General features: G+C 36.3%; 2 long non-coding RNA genes and 1 other non-coding gene across 4 annotated transcripts in view; all 3 read left to right on the top strand.

The window, feature by feature from the left end:
• Nucleotides 1-4,768, top strand: part of LOC118006740 — a 16,612-nt gene extending 11,844 nt beyond the window's left edge. The window contains exons 1-4 of one of the 2 annotated variants that reach the window (XR_004678175.1): nucleotides 1,476-1,546; nucleotides 3,655-3,737; nucleotides 4,066-4,245; nucleotides 4,740-4,768. This is a non-coding gene — a long non-coding RNA (uncharacterized LOC118006740). Of the gene's footprint in view, nucleotides 1-1,470; nucleotides 1,547-3,654; nucleotides 3,738-4,065; nucleotides 4,246-4,739 lie in introns of those variants that run through there. The other variant, XR_004678174.1, reaches the window with a different exon arrangement.
• A 128-nt stretch (nucleotides 4,769-4,896) lies between these two features.
• The window catches only part of LOC118006752, a 32,524-nt gene continuing 23,181 nt past the window's right edge, over nucleotides 4,897-14,239 (top strand). Inside the window, exons 1-2 of the long non-coding RNA XR_004678178.1 lie at nucleotides 4,897-4,965; nucleotides 10,136-10,399. This is a non-coding gene — a long non-coding RNA (uncharacterized LOC118006752). The remainder of the gene's footprint in view (nucleotides 4,966-10,135; nucleotides 10,400-14,239) is intronic.
• On the top strand, nucleotides 9,576-9,682 carry LOC118006834. The gene has a single exon (XR_004678202.1). It is a non-coding gene; the product is annotated as a U6 spliceosomal RNA (small nuclear RNA).

Below are 14,239 nucleotides of genomic sequence, written 5' to 3'. Positions count from 1 at the left end.
AAAGAAAGAAAGAAAGAAAGAAAGAAAGAAAGAAAGAAAGAAAGAAAGGGAAAGAAAGAAAGAAAGAAAGAAAAACTGTTCACCTAGAATTCTTGGTTCAGCAAAAAATATATTTAAGAAACAAAAGTGAGATGTAGATGTCTTTAGAACTACAAAAACTAAAAGAATTTATAACCAACAGATGTGCACTGCAAGAAAGACTGAAGAAAATCTTTCAATCACAAGGAAAATACAGCAGATTGAAATCTGGATATATTTGAGGAATGAAAAGCATATAAATGTAACACTTTTTTCCTTCATTTAAAAATCTCTTCAGAAGATAATTGCCTAAGGCAGAAATAATAACATGTAGAAGGGTTTTTTGGCATATGTGTAATATGCATAACAAGAATAGTACAAAGGCAAGGAAGAGGTAAATGGAAGTATATTATTGTATGATTCTTAGATCTGTACCTAAAATTGTATATTACTTGAACATAGTTTGAAACAAGTTAAAGATGTATACTATAAATGTTTGGCTATGCATACATCAAGAAATAAAACAGAATTATAAAACCTACTGAATTATTACAAAACAAGACCCCCCAAAAAGGCCAAAAATATATATAGCAGGTTGCTAGGTTTAAATACAAAGTATCATTAGTAACAGTCCAAATGACTGAATTAAAAGCCAGAGATTTTCAAATTGAATATAAAATCAATACCCAACTATATGTTACCCATAAGAAACTCATTATAAATATAAAAAAGACTAAAAGTAACAAAATGAAAAAAATATACCATACAAAAACTAATTCAAAGAATGAGTAGCTATGTTACTATCAGGCAAATTAGATTAGAGCATAGAATACAACCAAGGATGAAAGGGTCATTTCATAATGATAATGGGGCCAATTTATCAAGAAGATGAAACAATACTAAATTTTTATGCACCAAATAACAATGCATCCAAATACATGATGCAAAACTGATAGACCTAAAAGAAGAAATAGACAAATCCACAATTATAGTGAGAGAATTTAATACCAATCTCTTAGTAATTGATAGAACAAGTAGAAAGAAATTCTGTGAAAATGTAGTAGAATTAAACAAAACATTCAACTATACTGACCTAATTAACAGGACACTCTACCAAAACACAGCAAAATACCAATTTTTTCTCATGTGTGCATGGAACATTTACAAAGACAAATCACATTTTGTGCCACAAAATTTTTTTGTGTGTGTGCCACAAAATTAAGAGACATAACCAAATACAAGGTGTAGACCTTATTTGTATCCTGATTAGTATGAACCTTCTGAAAAAAAAAAAAAAACCAAGAGGCAAAAGAGGAAATTTAAAAAGGTACTAAAACAATAATATTAAATGATTGTTAACTTCACAACTTCCTCCATTTATTTTGGTGTCATCATTGACCCTGTTCAGAGCCAATTCTTTTTTTCTTTCTTTTCCTATGTTATATATTTCAGGAGACTTTTATCCACAGTTAAAATATTTGGTCAAATTATGACAACTCCATTAATCAACATTATCATTTCGTGTAAGGTAAGCAATTCAGATGGTGGTTTCATGCAAATTTTTAAGGTTGACATATCTGTTCAATTGAATTATACTAACACGATATATATTTTCTTTTTTTTTTTTAAATACTTATTTTAGACAGAGCGTGAGTGGGGGTGGGTAGAGGGAGAGAATCCTCAGGCAGACTCTCCACTGACCATGGAGTCTGGCCTGGGGCTCGATCTCATGACCCATGAGACCATGACCTAGCTGATACCAAGAGTCAGACGCTTAACTGACTAAGCTGCCCAGGTACCCCACAATATATATTTTCTTAAAGTCTTTTGAGTTAAGACATTGATTTGTTTCCCAAAAGGATGCATTAGATTTTCCTAATTGCCTTCTATCTCTCACCCTCCTCAATCTCGGGCTCAAGGAAGGGATGGGTTTTGTGCTGGGTTAGGGTGGCAAAGAATTGCACAAGGGGTAGAGCCACAAGCAGGACAGAGCTTATTCACTTTCCAGGGGGAGAGGGGCCAGACATCTAGAGAAATGTCTGCCCCAAGCTTCTGTCAGGCTGGGCCTTTTAAGGGGTTTTTAAGGATGGAAGAGGGTTGCAGCTGTGCCCATGGCAGATTGTGGGGAGGGGGTCAATTTTTGGCCAGGTCGAGCAGAAGGCAGCAGGTTTTTTGAGGGGCTCTGTCTGGGGCTCGTCTGGGATGTGGATTGTGGTCAGGCTAGAGAAGAATATATTTTGTAGTTGGGGTCAGAAAAACAAAGAGGGCCAAGTACAGACACCTGTGAGTTGTATGAAAGTGGGACTGGGCGGGGCGGGGGAGGGGGGTGTTTTGAATAGATTCCTTTCGTGCTAGAAGTAAACCCAGATGCGAATTGTAGACATGAGGGAGGAGGAGAGGAGCCATCATGCAGAGAACTCCAAGAATTTTTCCAGACTCAGGCTCCTCTTACCGGAGGAGGATGGACTTACCGTCTAGTGCTAGAAATACTCTAGGGGCCTGTGGGAGAAGAGCCTTCTGAATTTTCTGATTCCTGATTCAAATCTCCCTTGAGATGGGAACTTGGAAGTTCCAATTGTTGATGAATTTGCATGTCCCAGTTCGAGCCTGTTTGAGCGCAGTGTATGGACTCCTGCAGGAAAGCAGACAGGGCCCCTTAGCAGAGAATACGGAGCTGGGCCACAGGCCAGGCGGAGAACAGGGGCTAAGAGTACCTGCTGCTTTCCATGCCTCTGTCACCTGGGAACTTCACACAGAAGACCAGAGCCCGGAAGAAATAATCCTCCAGGAAGGAAATGAAGAAAACTATTAGTGAGGAACATTTATTATTCATTAGTTTATGGTTGTTTAGAGAAGGACTATTACACGAGAGAAGAACAATTTTATATTCTGATCGTAGTTCTATTTTGTAAAAATGTATTACTCCAAAGTGAAATATTAGTGACTCAACTGAGTACACTTAAGATTTTTGCACTTCACTGTGTGTTAATGTCAGTGGAAGAAATAAGAAACAACAAAAATCATATTATAAAAATAGCAAAAGCAAAAATTTTAAATGTATCACCAGTAATGGAAATTATTCCAGTGAGAAAGGATAATAGAAAGGCTCAACTAGGGGCACCTGGTGGCTCAGTCGGTTAAGCGTCTGCCTTTGGCTCAGGTCGTGATCCCAGGGTCCTGGGACCAAGTCCCACATCGGGCTCCCTGCTCAGCGGGAAGCCTGCTTCTCCCTCTCCCACTCTGCCTGCTTGTGTTCCCTCTCTCGCTGTGTCTCTCACTGTCAAATAAATAAATAAATAAAATCTTTTTAAAAAAAAAGGCTCAACTATTTCATATTTCTAAAGAACAGTTCAAAGTTACCCCTAAGATGCTTACCTCTTAGAAAACGATAAAAGAATGTGATTATTGATCATTCATATTAATGATTACAGTTAAAAGCAACAGAATTATTTGGAAGTAATCGTTGGTGGGGTTATAATATCTTTATGCAGATATTTCCATTTTTTTCCTGTGTACAATTTTGACTTATGTTTTCAAATTCATAGTCCCCCTTTTATTAGTTTGCATCAAAGGTTCTTTGAATTTTAATCATTACCAAAAAAGACAATGTTTTTTCTCCTGTTCTCATAATTTCAGATTGTCTCATCCATCTTTATGGACATTCTTCATTAATATCATCCTTATTCAAGATAAGATCACTATAGTCATGGGAATGAAAGGTACAGCATAGGGAATAGTAGTCAGTGGTACTATAATGGTGATGTATGGGGACAGATGGGAGCTATACTTGTGGTGAGCATGGCATAATGTATAGAATTGTTGAATAGCTATACTGTATACCTGGGACTAATGTAACATTGAGTGTCAACCAGACTAAAAAAAAAAAAAAAAAAAAAGCCAAGCAGCAGGTGAACTTCCCCATCTCAAATAACTTCCCAAGGGCTGTTTTAATTCAATTTTAAAGTAGAATATTCTGATGCCAGTAAGCAAGGCAGGTGGTACAGGCCCCGAGCAATTGGCCTCATCGCTGTGTCTGTATGTGCACAGGGATCACTAAGGTGGGAGCCACAGAAGCAATAGTGGTGACAGCAACAGGTACAGCCCCAAGAAAGAAGAGGGGCTCCACGTGGAACAGCAAGCACAGGGACCTGGCTGGATTCCTGACCATTCCCGGACCCCACCCCTCTAGTGACTGTAATGAACTCTCTGGCCTGAGCACCAGAACAGGTACTGTAGATGCCCAGGCAGTAAACTTTGTCAGTAAATTATTACAAAATAACAGCATATCCATGGACATTGTAATAAAACATATCAAGAAGTTATTAGAATTCTTCAAAGAGTTCAGAGTCTCTGAAAATTTGAAAATTGCTGGGTCAATGCAAGTACCCACAAGCTAGAAATACAAATTACATTTAAAGATCACCCAATTCAACAGAAAAAAAAAGAAACTCCACTGTGTTTTTACATGAAGCTTTGCATAAACCAATTAAGACAATTTGAAAATTAATTTTTCTTTTTAATTGAATATACAGAGAGACAATGTGTAAACAGGTGTTTTGTGCTATTTCATGAAGGCACTTTGGTTTCTTGCATGACCTCCACAAATTACAGAAAATGTTATAGGAAACATTAAATTGCCATTGCATAACCTTTAAAGTTAAATTCAGACAGGAAACTCAGCTGTATGAAGAGCTAAATCTTTTTTTTTTTTTTTTTTAAAGATTTTATTTGACAGAGAGACACAGCGAGAGAGGGAACACAAGCAGGCAGAGTGGGAGAGGGAGAAGCAGGCTTCCCGCGGAGCAGGGAGCCCAATGCGGGGCTCGGTCCCAGGACCCTGGGATCATGACCTGAGCCGAAGGCAGACGCTTAACGACTGAGCCACCCAGGCGCCCCAAGAGCTATATCTTTTTAGAAAAAGTGTTGTGAAACTCATCAACTGTAAAGGTACGATAATTTATACTTCAAGATAATTTATCAGAAATATGTCCCAGTGTTGTCACAGTCTATAAAATACTCTTAACAACTCCAGTAATGGTTGCATCAATGGAAAGTCTTCTCAAAATTAAAAATTATAAAAAATCAGTTGCAATCTTGGATTTGCCAAGAGCTACTCACTTTGCTTTCAATTATATCAATTTGATAATAAAGTTACTAAAAGTATAAATTTTGAAGACATAATAAATTTGCATAAAGACAAGCCGAAAGTATCTGCTCAATCAAGACATCAAAATCATATAGTATTTTATCCATTATTTTATATAAATTATGACACCAAAATATTTTTTTACAATTTAAAAATTTACATTCTTATATATCATTATTACCTCTATTATATTTTATAAGTAACAAAATATTTTTAAGGTAAAATCTTTATATTTTAGTATCCTTAGTAGTCCTTTCTTTTAAATTTTTGAACAAGGGTCCCCATATTCATTTTGCAGTGGGCCCTAACATAAAACAATATGTTACACACACTCCTATTTACTCAATAATTTTTTGGTTTTATGATTAGAATTTTTTCATTTGTAGGGCACATACAATTTGCTTTGATATTCTTTCAGTTAGTTTATATGTTGATGCATTTTATAAAATTGTGTACCTTTAAGAAAATTTTGATATTTAACATGATGCTCAAAGTGCAGTGCAGTTATATGTCACCTGTACATGAAAGATCACAAATAGTGATCTGTATTATTTGAAGGAAAAGTAACAGGAGTACCAACCACCACCCTAGTTTTGATCCCACAGCTCCAGATACTCTGGGCTCATTGCTATCTGGAAATGTCCCAAAAGCTTAGAACAATGTCTGTCAGAGAGTAGGTATCCAGTAAATATTTGCTGAATAATTGAATAAAAAATTTCTTGATTCTGTGCATGGGAAAATAAAGGTTTAAGTAACTGCATCTCTTTAGCTTAATAGTAGGCACATATGCTGTTTAGATTTTGACTATTGAGTAAATAGGATGTTATTTAATATACATTTTGTAGGGATAGAGAACATATGACCTAGGATTGCCTTTTAGCCGAAAATGTGGTTGTTGGAGGAAGGGTAGGCCTGTGAGCTTAAAGATGACAATGTAAGAGTCAGCATCAGCTGAGATTGGGAGAAAGGAGGTAAATTCTATGATAAGCTAGTAGCAATTGGGTAAGGACTAAATCACCCAGTAATAATGACAGGTTACTTCATACGTATGATGACTTCTTTGTGTTCATGGTACCTACACCCCTTATGGACCAGAAAGGTCCATGAATTAGACCTGCTGTTTCTGGCCTGAGCATGGTGGCTCTGTGACATTGGCAGCAATATTTTTTTGGCATCTGATTCAAGAGACAGAGTCTGTAGAGAAAAGTCCAGATACGTTCTTAAGTTGCCATTGCCATAATTAAGACCGTGGGCTGAATGCTTTGAAAAAGAAAGAAACATCAAAGCTCTCAAAATCTTCACTTAAACCCTGTGGCTTAAGGTTAAAGACTGGCAGGAAAAATTTAAGTAACAGTATAAGTTACCAATTTGACAACTCTTTCTTCTACATTTGAGTTAATTTTCTGGATATGTGTTGCTTCTTATTATTTTTAAAATATTTACATAGGATAGAAATTTAAAATTCATTTATCTAAAATGCTTACAAACTCACTGTAATTATGTGTAGTATATACAGATGATTCGTTCTAATTGAATTATTCTCTTTATCCCAAATAGTTTTTTCTAATGCTGAATCCCCTCAGATTTTAAATTCAAAATCTGAACAATATCACAAGATATTTGATGCATATGTTAGATTCCTATGGAAAATTAAGCCAAGTATCATGGGCTCCATGATAAAATATCTAGTTTATAAAGAAGAACCAAATTAATCATAATATGGAGTAATTTTTGTTTTCTAGTTATTTTGAAGTTGAGATTATCATTTAGACATAGTCCCCAAAGTTTCGTGTTCATTATAATTACTAGGTTTACTCTAGTCTAGCTGAATATTTGGAGCTGTGTAAACATGGATTCAAAACCCAAAAATGGGGGCACCTGGGTGGCCCAGTGGGTTGAGCCTCTGACTCTTGGTTTTGGCTCAGGTCGTGATCTCAGGGTCTTGAGATGGAACCGGCTTAGGCTCTGCACCCCACCTCAGGCTCTGAGCTCAGTGAGGAGGCTGCTTAGGACTGTCTCTCCCTCCCCCTCTACCCCTCCCCCACCACGCTCATGCTCAAACATGCAATCTCTCTCTAAAAAAAGAAAAGATAAATCTTTTTTTTTTTTTAAAGATTTTATTTATTTATTTGAGACAGAATGAGAGACAGAGAGCACATGAGAGGGGGGAGGGTCAGAGGGAGGAGCAGACTCCCTGCAGAGCAGGGAGCCCCATGCGGGACTCGATCCGGGAACTCCAGGATCATGACCTGAGCCGAAGGCAGTTGCTTAACCAACTGAGCCACCCAGGCGCCCCAGAAAAGATAAATCTTAAAAAATAATGTTTTCTAAGCTCTAGCTACTGGAAAAGAAGCTTGACATATGGTAATGTGGAGATGTTTTCTGGAAATATCAAGTTGATACTCTTTCCAGTTATACTGGATTCAACAAGTACCAAGAGTTTTGACTCCCAACTTTCCCAGGCTCCGCTAGAACACCACACAGACACTGAGAATAGTAGGCACATATGCTGTTCAGATTTTGAGTGTTGAGTAAACAGGATTTCCTGAAATGAACGAAGAGAAAAAGAAGGCTCATAATTACTTGATGGTTTTGGCCCAATCTAACTGGAGTGATGGAATTGCTATTCATAGAGTCTGGGTAACTGTTGGTGAAACAGAGGGAAAATAATAGTTCCATATATGTTTATCTTTTTATCAATATGTAAGAGCTCCTTAATGGTAGAGAAATATTGATATAAGTTGCAATTTTTATTGTTTTATGGGTTATTTTTACTAACCCATAACTATAATTAGCATTGCTAATTATACATTTTTGATAATTGATTATATTTTATTGGGGGTACATTTTTCATTAGACTTTTAAATGCCTTTCTCACACAAAGATTTTTAAATAACTCTTATCTTCTTTTTTTTTTTTTTAAGGTTTTATTTATTTATTTGACAGAGAGAGACACAGCAAGAGAGGGAACACAAGCAGGGAGAGTGGGAGAGGGAGAAGCAGGCCTCCCGAGGAGCAGGGAGCCCAACGCGGGGCCCGACCCCAGGACCCTGGGATCATGACCTGAGCCGAAGGCAGATGCTTAATGACCGAGCCACCCAGGCACCCCAAATAACTCTTATGTTCTTTAGTACATTTTGATTTAATCTTAACACTTAAATCTTTGATCTATTTGAAGTTATTCTACAGTAAAGTATGTAATAGAAGTGAAAATTTATTTTCCCCCATAGGGCTATCAAGTAGTCTCAAGTTTCAAGTCTAATTATTGAATATTTCATCTTTTTTAGGCTAATACTAATCACCAACTTTATAACATATAAAATTTATGGATATGATTGAGCTTATTGTTTTGTTCTTTTGAGAAGATAATATACAAAATCCAAGTTTGGAAATTTGAATCTCAAGAGCCATTGGAACATCTGTGTATTTCTGAATCCTTCTTCTAATTCACCTCCATTGTTCACGCTGTTCTGCCTTACTGAAGTCTGATGTACTGCATATATTGAAACATGCTTGAACTTCATCAGATGCAAACTGATCAATGTACCATTTCTATTTCTAATTTACTCTAAGTATATTCATTCCATCTGTCATGCCTGCTGCCTTTAGCCTTGCTCCCTGCTTTATATTGCATGCCCCATGGATCCTCACTGTGCACAGAGACAGAAAGCTGGAAAATACATAAAAAGAAGTTCTAGACTATGAAGAATTATGAGCCCAGAGGATGGCTAAGAGAGGTGAGGGTCAGAAGCATTCTCATTGGAGCCCAGTGTCCCTTTCATGCATGCTCAGAAATGTGTCATTGTCTTCCACCAGTGCCTTAAGAGAAGCCACATTTCACAATGTACAGTAAGGTGTCTGGGGAGTGCGGGATGATCTGGCATATGCTAATTCACTCTCAGTACTCCCTGCCATGATCTGCACTGCTACTGATGCAGGTCCCTGCAAAAAGAAAAGAATTAACAACGGCTCTGTAACTCCCTCTTCCATGTAAACACTCTGATGGAATTTACAAGTAGGAAGATAACCAAAGAAGTTCTCATCTGAGAATGTTTTTAGTGGAATTTTTGCATTGCTTACTATAAACTAATCTGGAATTCATGGATTAGGGGTACAATTTAGAGGACAGAAGTTAGTCAGGTAAGTTCCCTGTGTAACTGATGGAATGTAAAAACGAAGAGGCTCTGAACTTAAATAGCTTCCTAGGACAAGCTGTACAACACATGTACAACACACACAGTGAACACTCATCTCTTTGCCCAAAAACAGAATATATCCCAGTGGAAAAATCTATTGTTTTGGAGGTACAGATGATAGTTCGGACCCTTCCAGAGATAGATGTTGCTATCTTTGTGCTTGCGTTTTGCTTGTATCCTTCACTGATTATTAGTAAAATTTGCTGTTAAGTACAGTGCTTGCTTTGGCAGCACATATGCTAAAATTGGAATAACACAGAGAAGATTAGCATGGCCCCTGCACAAGGATGACCCACTATTAAGTAAAGTGCATTCTTTCTAGGGCTCTGCTTTGACAATTTGACCTCTGTGGGTAGAGTGTAAGAACTTCTCATCAGAATTGTGCCATTCAACCAGCTTTTAGTGTGCTTCTGAAACTGCCATAAATTCTTTTTTTTTTTTCTGTAGTTGTTAATTCTGTTTTAACGGACCCAATGTGTACCCATCCATTTTTTTTAATTCTTATGCTCAGCTTCTCATTATTATCTTATTTTCTCCAAAATTTTCAATTATTTTAGGTCTTCAAATTTTCTGGTTCTTGTCTTTTTCTGCTACATTTGATTCCTTGGGGGGCAATCATTAATTTTGATAAAGTTATTCATAAAATCATTGTTTTCTCCCTAGGTTGTACAGGAGATCACAGTCCTTCTGTTTGGTTCATCATATTCAAAACACTCAATGAGAATCAAAACACTTGATTTCTTAGTTGAACTGCTTGTCCCCTCTCATTTTATAGGAATAGAAAATTCCTCACATGTTCTCATCGAGAACAGTGATGCCAAAGTGGTCCATCTGGTGTGTAAAGCTGCAGGGTGGTACCCAGAGCCTGAGGCAAGCTGGAAAGCTTAAAGCCACACTCTAAAGGTGACAGCACAAATGGGAAAAGCTCATTCTCCAATGAATCTTTCATCCTGGTAACTGAACTCAAAAGACTGTGCTCTCTGTTCCATCCTCAACTCCAGGCTCAACCGGAAAAAGGGGACAAATATTTCTGTTTCAGGTTAGTGTCTATAATTATATCTCATTGCCTGGAGAAGTGTTTTTAAAATGGAACGCATATTGTTGAGTTTCTAACAGAAAGGAAAATGATACTGAGTTCCTGTCCTGTACTTGTTAGGCAGCCTTACCAAACGTACTACATCATTCTCCGATCTTTATTATTTTCTTCTTTCTGCTAGCTTTGAGTTTACATTGTTCTTCTTTTTCTAGTTCTTTAAGGTGTACATTTAGGTTGTTAAATTGAAATCTTTCTTTTTTAACATAAGGGTTTACAGCTATAAATTGTTTCTTTAGTATGGCTTTTATTGTATTCTATAAATTTTAGCATGTGTTTTGTTTTCATTTGTCTCAAAATATTTTCTAATATCCCTTGCAATTTATTTGACCTGTTAGTTGTTTAAAAGTGTGGTGTTTAATTTCCACATACTTGTGAATTTTTTGGTTTCTCTTCTGCTATTTTTATTTTCATTCCATTGTGATTGGAAAGATACTTTGTGTGATTTTAGTCTTTTAAAATTTATTAACGATTGTTTTGTTGTCTAATATATTGCCTATCCTGAAAAATGTTCCATGTGCACTTAAGAAAAATATTTTCTGTTGTTGTTGGGAGGAATGTTCTGTATGTGTCTGTTAGGTGTATTTGGTCCTTTGGTGATGTTCAAGTCCTCTATTTCCTTATTGATATCCTGTCTGGTTGTTTCATACATTATTGAAAGTGCGGTATTGAAGTGTCCTACTATTGTTGTAGATCTGTCTATTTCTGTCTCCAATTCTAACAGTGTTTGCTTCATCCAGTTTGGAGACATGTTTGGTATATATATGTGTATAATTGTTATATCTTCTTGGTGAATTGATCCTTTTATCAATATAGAATGTCCTTCTTTGTCTCTTATAATAGTTTCTGACTTAAAGTCTATTTTATCTGATATTAGTATAGCCACCCTGCTCTCTTTTAGTTATTTGCATGGATATCTTTTTCCCATCCTTTTACTTACACATTATGGTGTCCTTAGGTCTAAAGTGAGTCCCGTAGACAGCATATAGTTGGATCATTTTTTAATTCATTTTTGTCAATCTCTACCTTTTGATTGTGGATTTTAATCCATTTACATTTAAAGTAATTGCTGGTAAGATAGGACTTTCTTCTGCCATCTTGTCATTTTCTATGTCTTGTAGTTTTTGTACCTCACTTCATGACTACTTTTCTGTGTATTTAGTTAATTTTTTGTATTTATGTGTTTTTATTCCCTTCTCACTTCCTTTGGTGTATATTTTATAGATACTTTTTTGTGGTTACCATGGGGATTACATAAAACATCTTAAAGTTATAACAATCTATTTTGCCTTGATACCAATTTACTTTCAGTCATATCCAAAAACTCTACTTCTTTATAACTATAAATTAAACTTTATATATTGTGAACCTGTTCATATAAATTTATTATTTTTATGCCTTTTCTTTTAAATACTATAGAAAATAAAAAGTGGAGTTCAACAAGCCAAAAGTACAATACAAGCATACCTCAGAGATCTTGCAGGTTCAGTTCCAGACCACTGCAATAAAGCAAATATTGCAATAAAGCAAGTCAAATGAAGTTTTTGCTCTCCCAGGGCATATAAAAGTTAGTTTTTAAACAATTAAGCAACCAGCCTTCCCTCCTGCCCTCTTTGTCTTTCCTCTTCTCACCTCCCTCTCCTCTATAGCCATCTCTGGTATCACAGCCTGGGGTCAATATGAAAAAGCCAACTTCATACTCAGTTGGATACACATCACATATAATTTATGACCTAACCATCTGTTCCTCATGAACAGTGTCACCATTTTGACCTGTATTCACAATCTCATAACTTTTAAGACATGGCCAAAATAATTTCTCTATGGAATTCACTGAGACCACTTCCTAGAATTCACAGCGTATGGTCCATTTTCTTTCCTAATTATAGTGGCAGACATATAGTAATTTTTCATACTTGTGTGCCAAATTTTTTTCCATCCCTTCCTTCTCTGTGTCTTCTGAAGTTCCATGGTCTTTATTAAAACTGCTTTCATCACAGTTGACCTTAGTTTGAAGATCAGGAATTTGTCTTCTTATTCTTCATCAATCTGTGTAATATGCTTTTTTTTTTTTTTAAACTAAAGGAAAATTACAGACATTTTGGTACAATGAGTTTCTACCATGTTGACCCAGGGTAATAAATCATTTGGATTTGTTTGGGACTAGACCAGTTTAGTGGTGAAAGTTATGTGTCCCAGGGAACCCCTTTTCATGATACAGAAACTCCCAGTTTTCTGTAATGGGTGCAGAAGGTTGGAGGAAAACTCTAAAGCCAAAACAGCAGCCCTCAAAAATAGAACTGAAAGAACACTCATTTTAATATCAAATGAATACAGCATAGATTATCTGCCTTCTTTAGTCACTGCCACTTGAGTCGCTGTCACTGTCCTGAGCCCTGACCTTAGTAATCATAATTTACAGTTCATAGTAATAAATCACCCATTGTTGCATCAGTCTGAGTGATACAACTTAAGTGTGCAAATTAATTACATTGTACTCATGAGCATTACCCATCCACCTTTGACTTTCTTGTAGATTAACTACTGTGCATTGTATCGAGATAGTGCTAAAATTTTTTTGTGAAAAAATTCTGGCTTAAAATTTCCCAAATTTGATGAATAGTACAAACTCAACAGATCTAAGAAGCTCAGTGAACCCAAGGCATAAGAATCATAAAACTAGGGGCGCCTGGGTGGCTCAGTTGGTTAAGCGACTGCCTTCGGCTCAGGTCATGATCCTGGAGTCCCTGGATCGAGTCCCGCATCGGGCTCCCTGCTCGGCAGGGAGTCTGCTTCTCCCTCTGACTCTCCTCCCTCTCATGCTCTCTGTCTCTCATTCTCTCTGTCTCAAATAAATAATAAATAAAATCTTTAAAAAAAAAAAAAGAATCATAAAACTATACAAAGTCACACCATAATCAAATTGCTTAAACCCAGTGATAAAAGGGAAAATATAAAAAACAGAAAGAAAAAAGATACATTAATAAGAATTACAGCAGACTTGTCAGAGAGACAAATGCAGTAGAAGAGAGTAACTTTTTTTAAAGCATTAAAAAGAATTTTTTTAACTGTCAATCTACAATTTACCCATCAGAAATAAATTTTAGAAGCAAAAGTAAAGTACTTATTCACCTTATTCATCACTTACTACTTTCACCTACAAAAGGTGAAGGAATTCATTACCAACAGAGCTGCACTATAAATGTTCAAGGAAGTCCTGTAATTACAAGGAAGCTATAGCAGGTGGAAATCTGAAAAATGATAAATATAGAGACAAATGTAAGACTTTTATCCTTAATATTTAAGTATCTTCAGAAGATGATTGACTGCTTAAAGTGAAAATAAGATTATGTTTGTGGGTTTTATGACATATGTAGAAGTAAAATGGGTGAGAAGATAGGCACCAAGGCAAGGATGGGTAAATGGAAGAGTATTTTTGTATGGTTTTTAAACTGCCATGAGTATAATATAATAATAATTGTGGTATGTTGGAGATGTGTATTATAAATGTTTAGCTAAGAATCCATCAGGATCTAAAACATAAAGTATAATCAGAGGGAAAAGCTAAAGTTGTGCACTGTTCCTAGAAGTTACCATCGTTCATAGGCTGGAGGATGTGCTGAGGATGGAGTTAGCAGGTGTCAAGCCACAGAGGGCTTTTAAAGGCAAGAGGGTACCATGAAAAAATTTTAAAGCAAGGCTGTGACAAATGACATTTAGGTTTTAGGAAAAGGGTTCCAAAAGCTTCTTGGAAGATGACTTGAAGATGGACATCTGAGGAATCTG

The sequence above is a fragment of the Mirounga leonina genome, unplaced genomic scaffold (genome assembly GCF_011800145.1).
Source record: "Mirounga leonina isolate KUSES-001 unplaced genomic scaffold, KU_Mleo_1.0 Mir_99, whole genome shotgun sequence".
Taxonomy (NCBI): domain Eukaryota; kingdom Metazoa; phylum Chordata; class Mammalia; order Carnivora; family Phocidae; genus Mirounga; species Mirounga leonina.
Note: the sequence above shows the minus strand (reverse complement) of the source record. Positions and strands in the feature narration are given on the sequence as shown.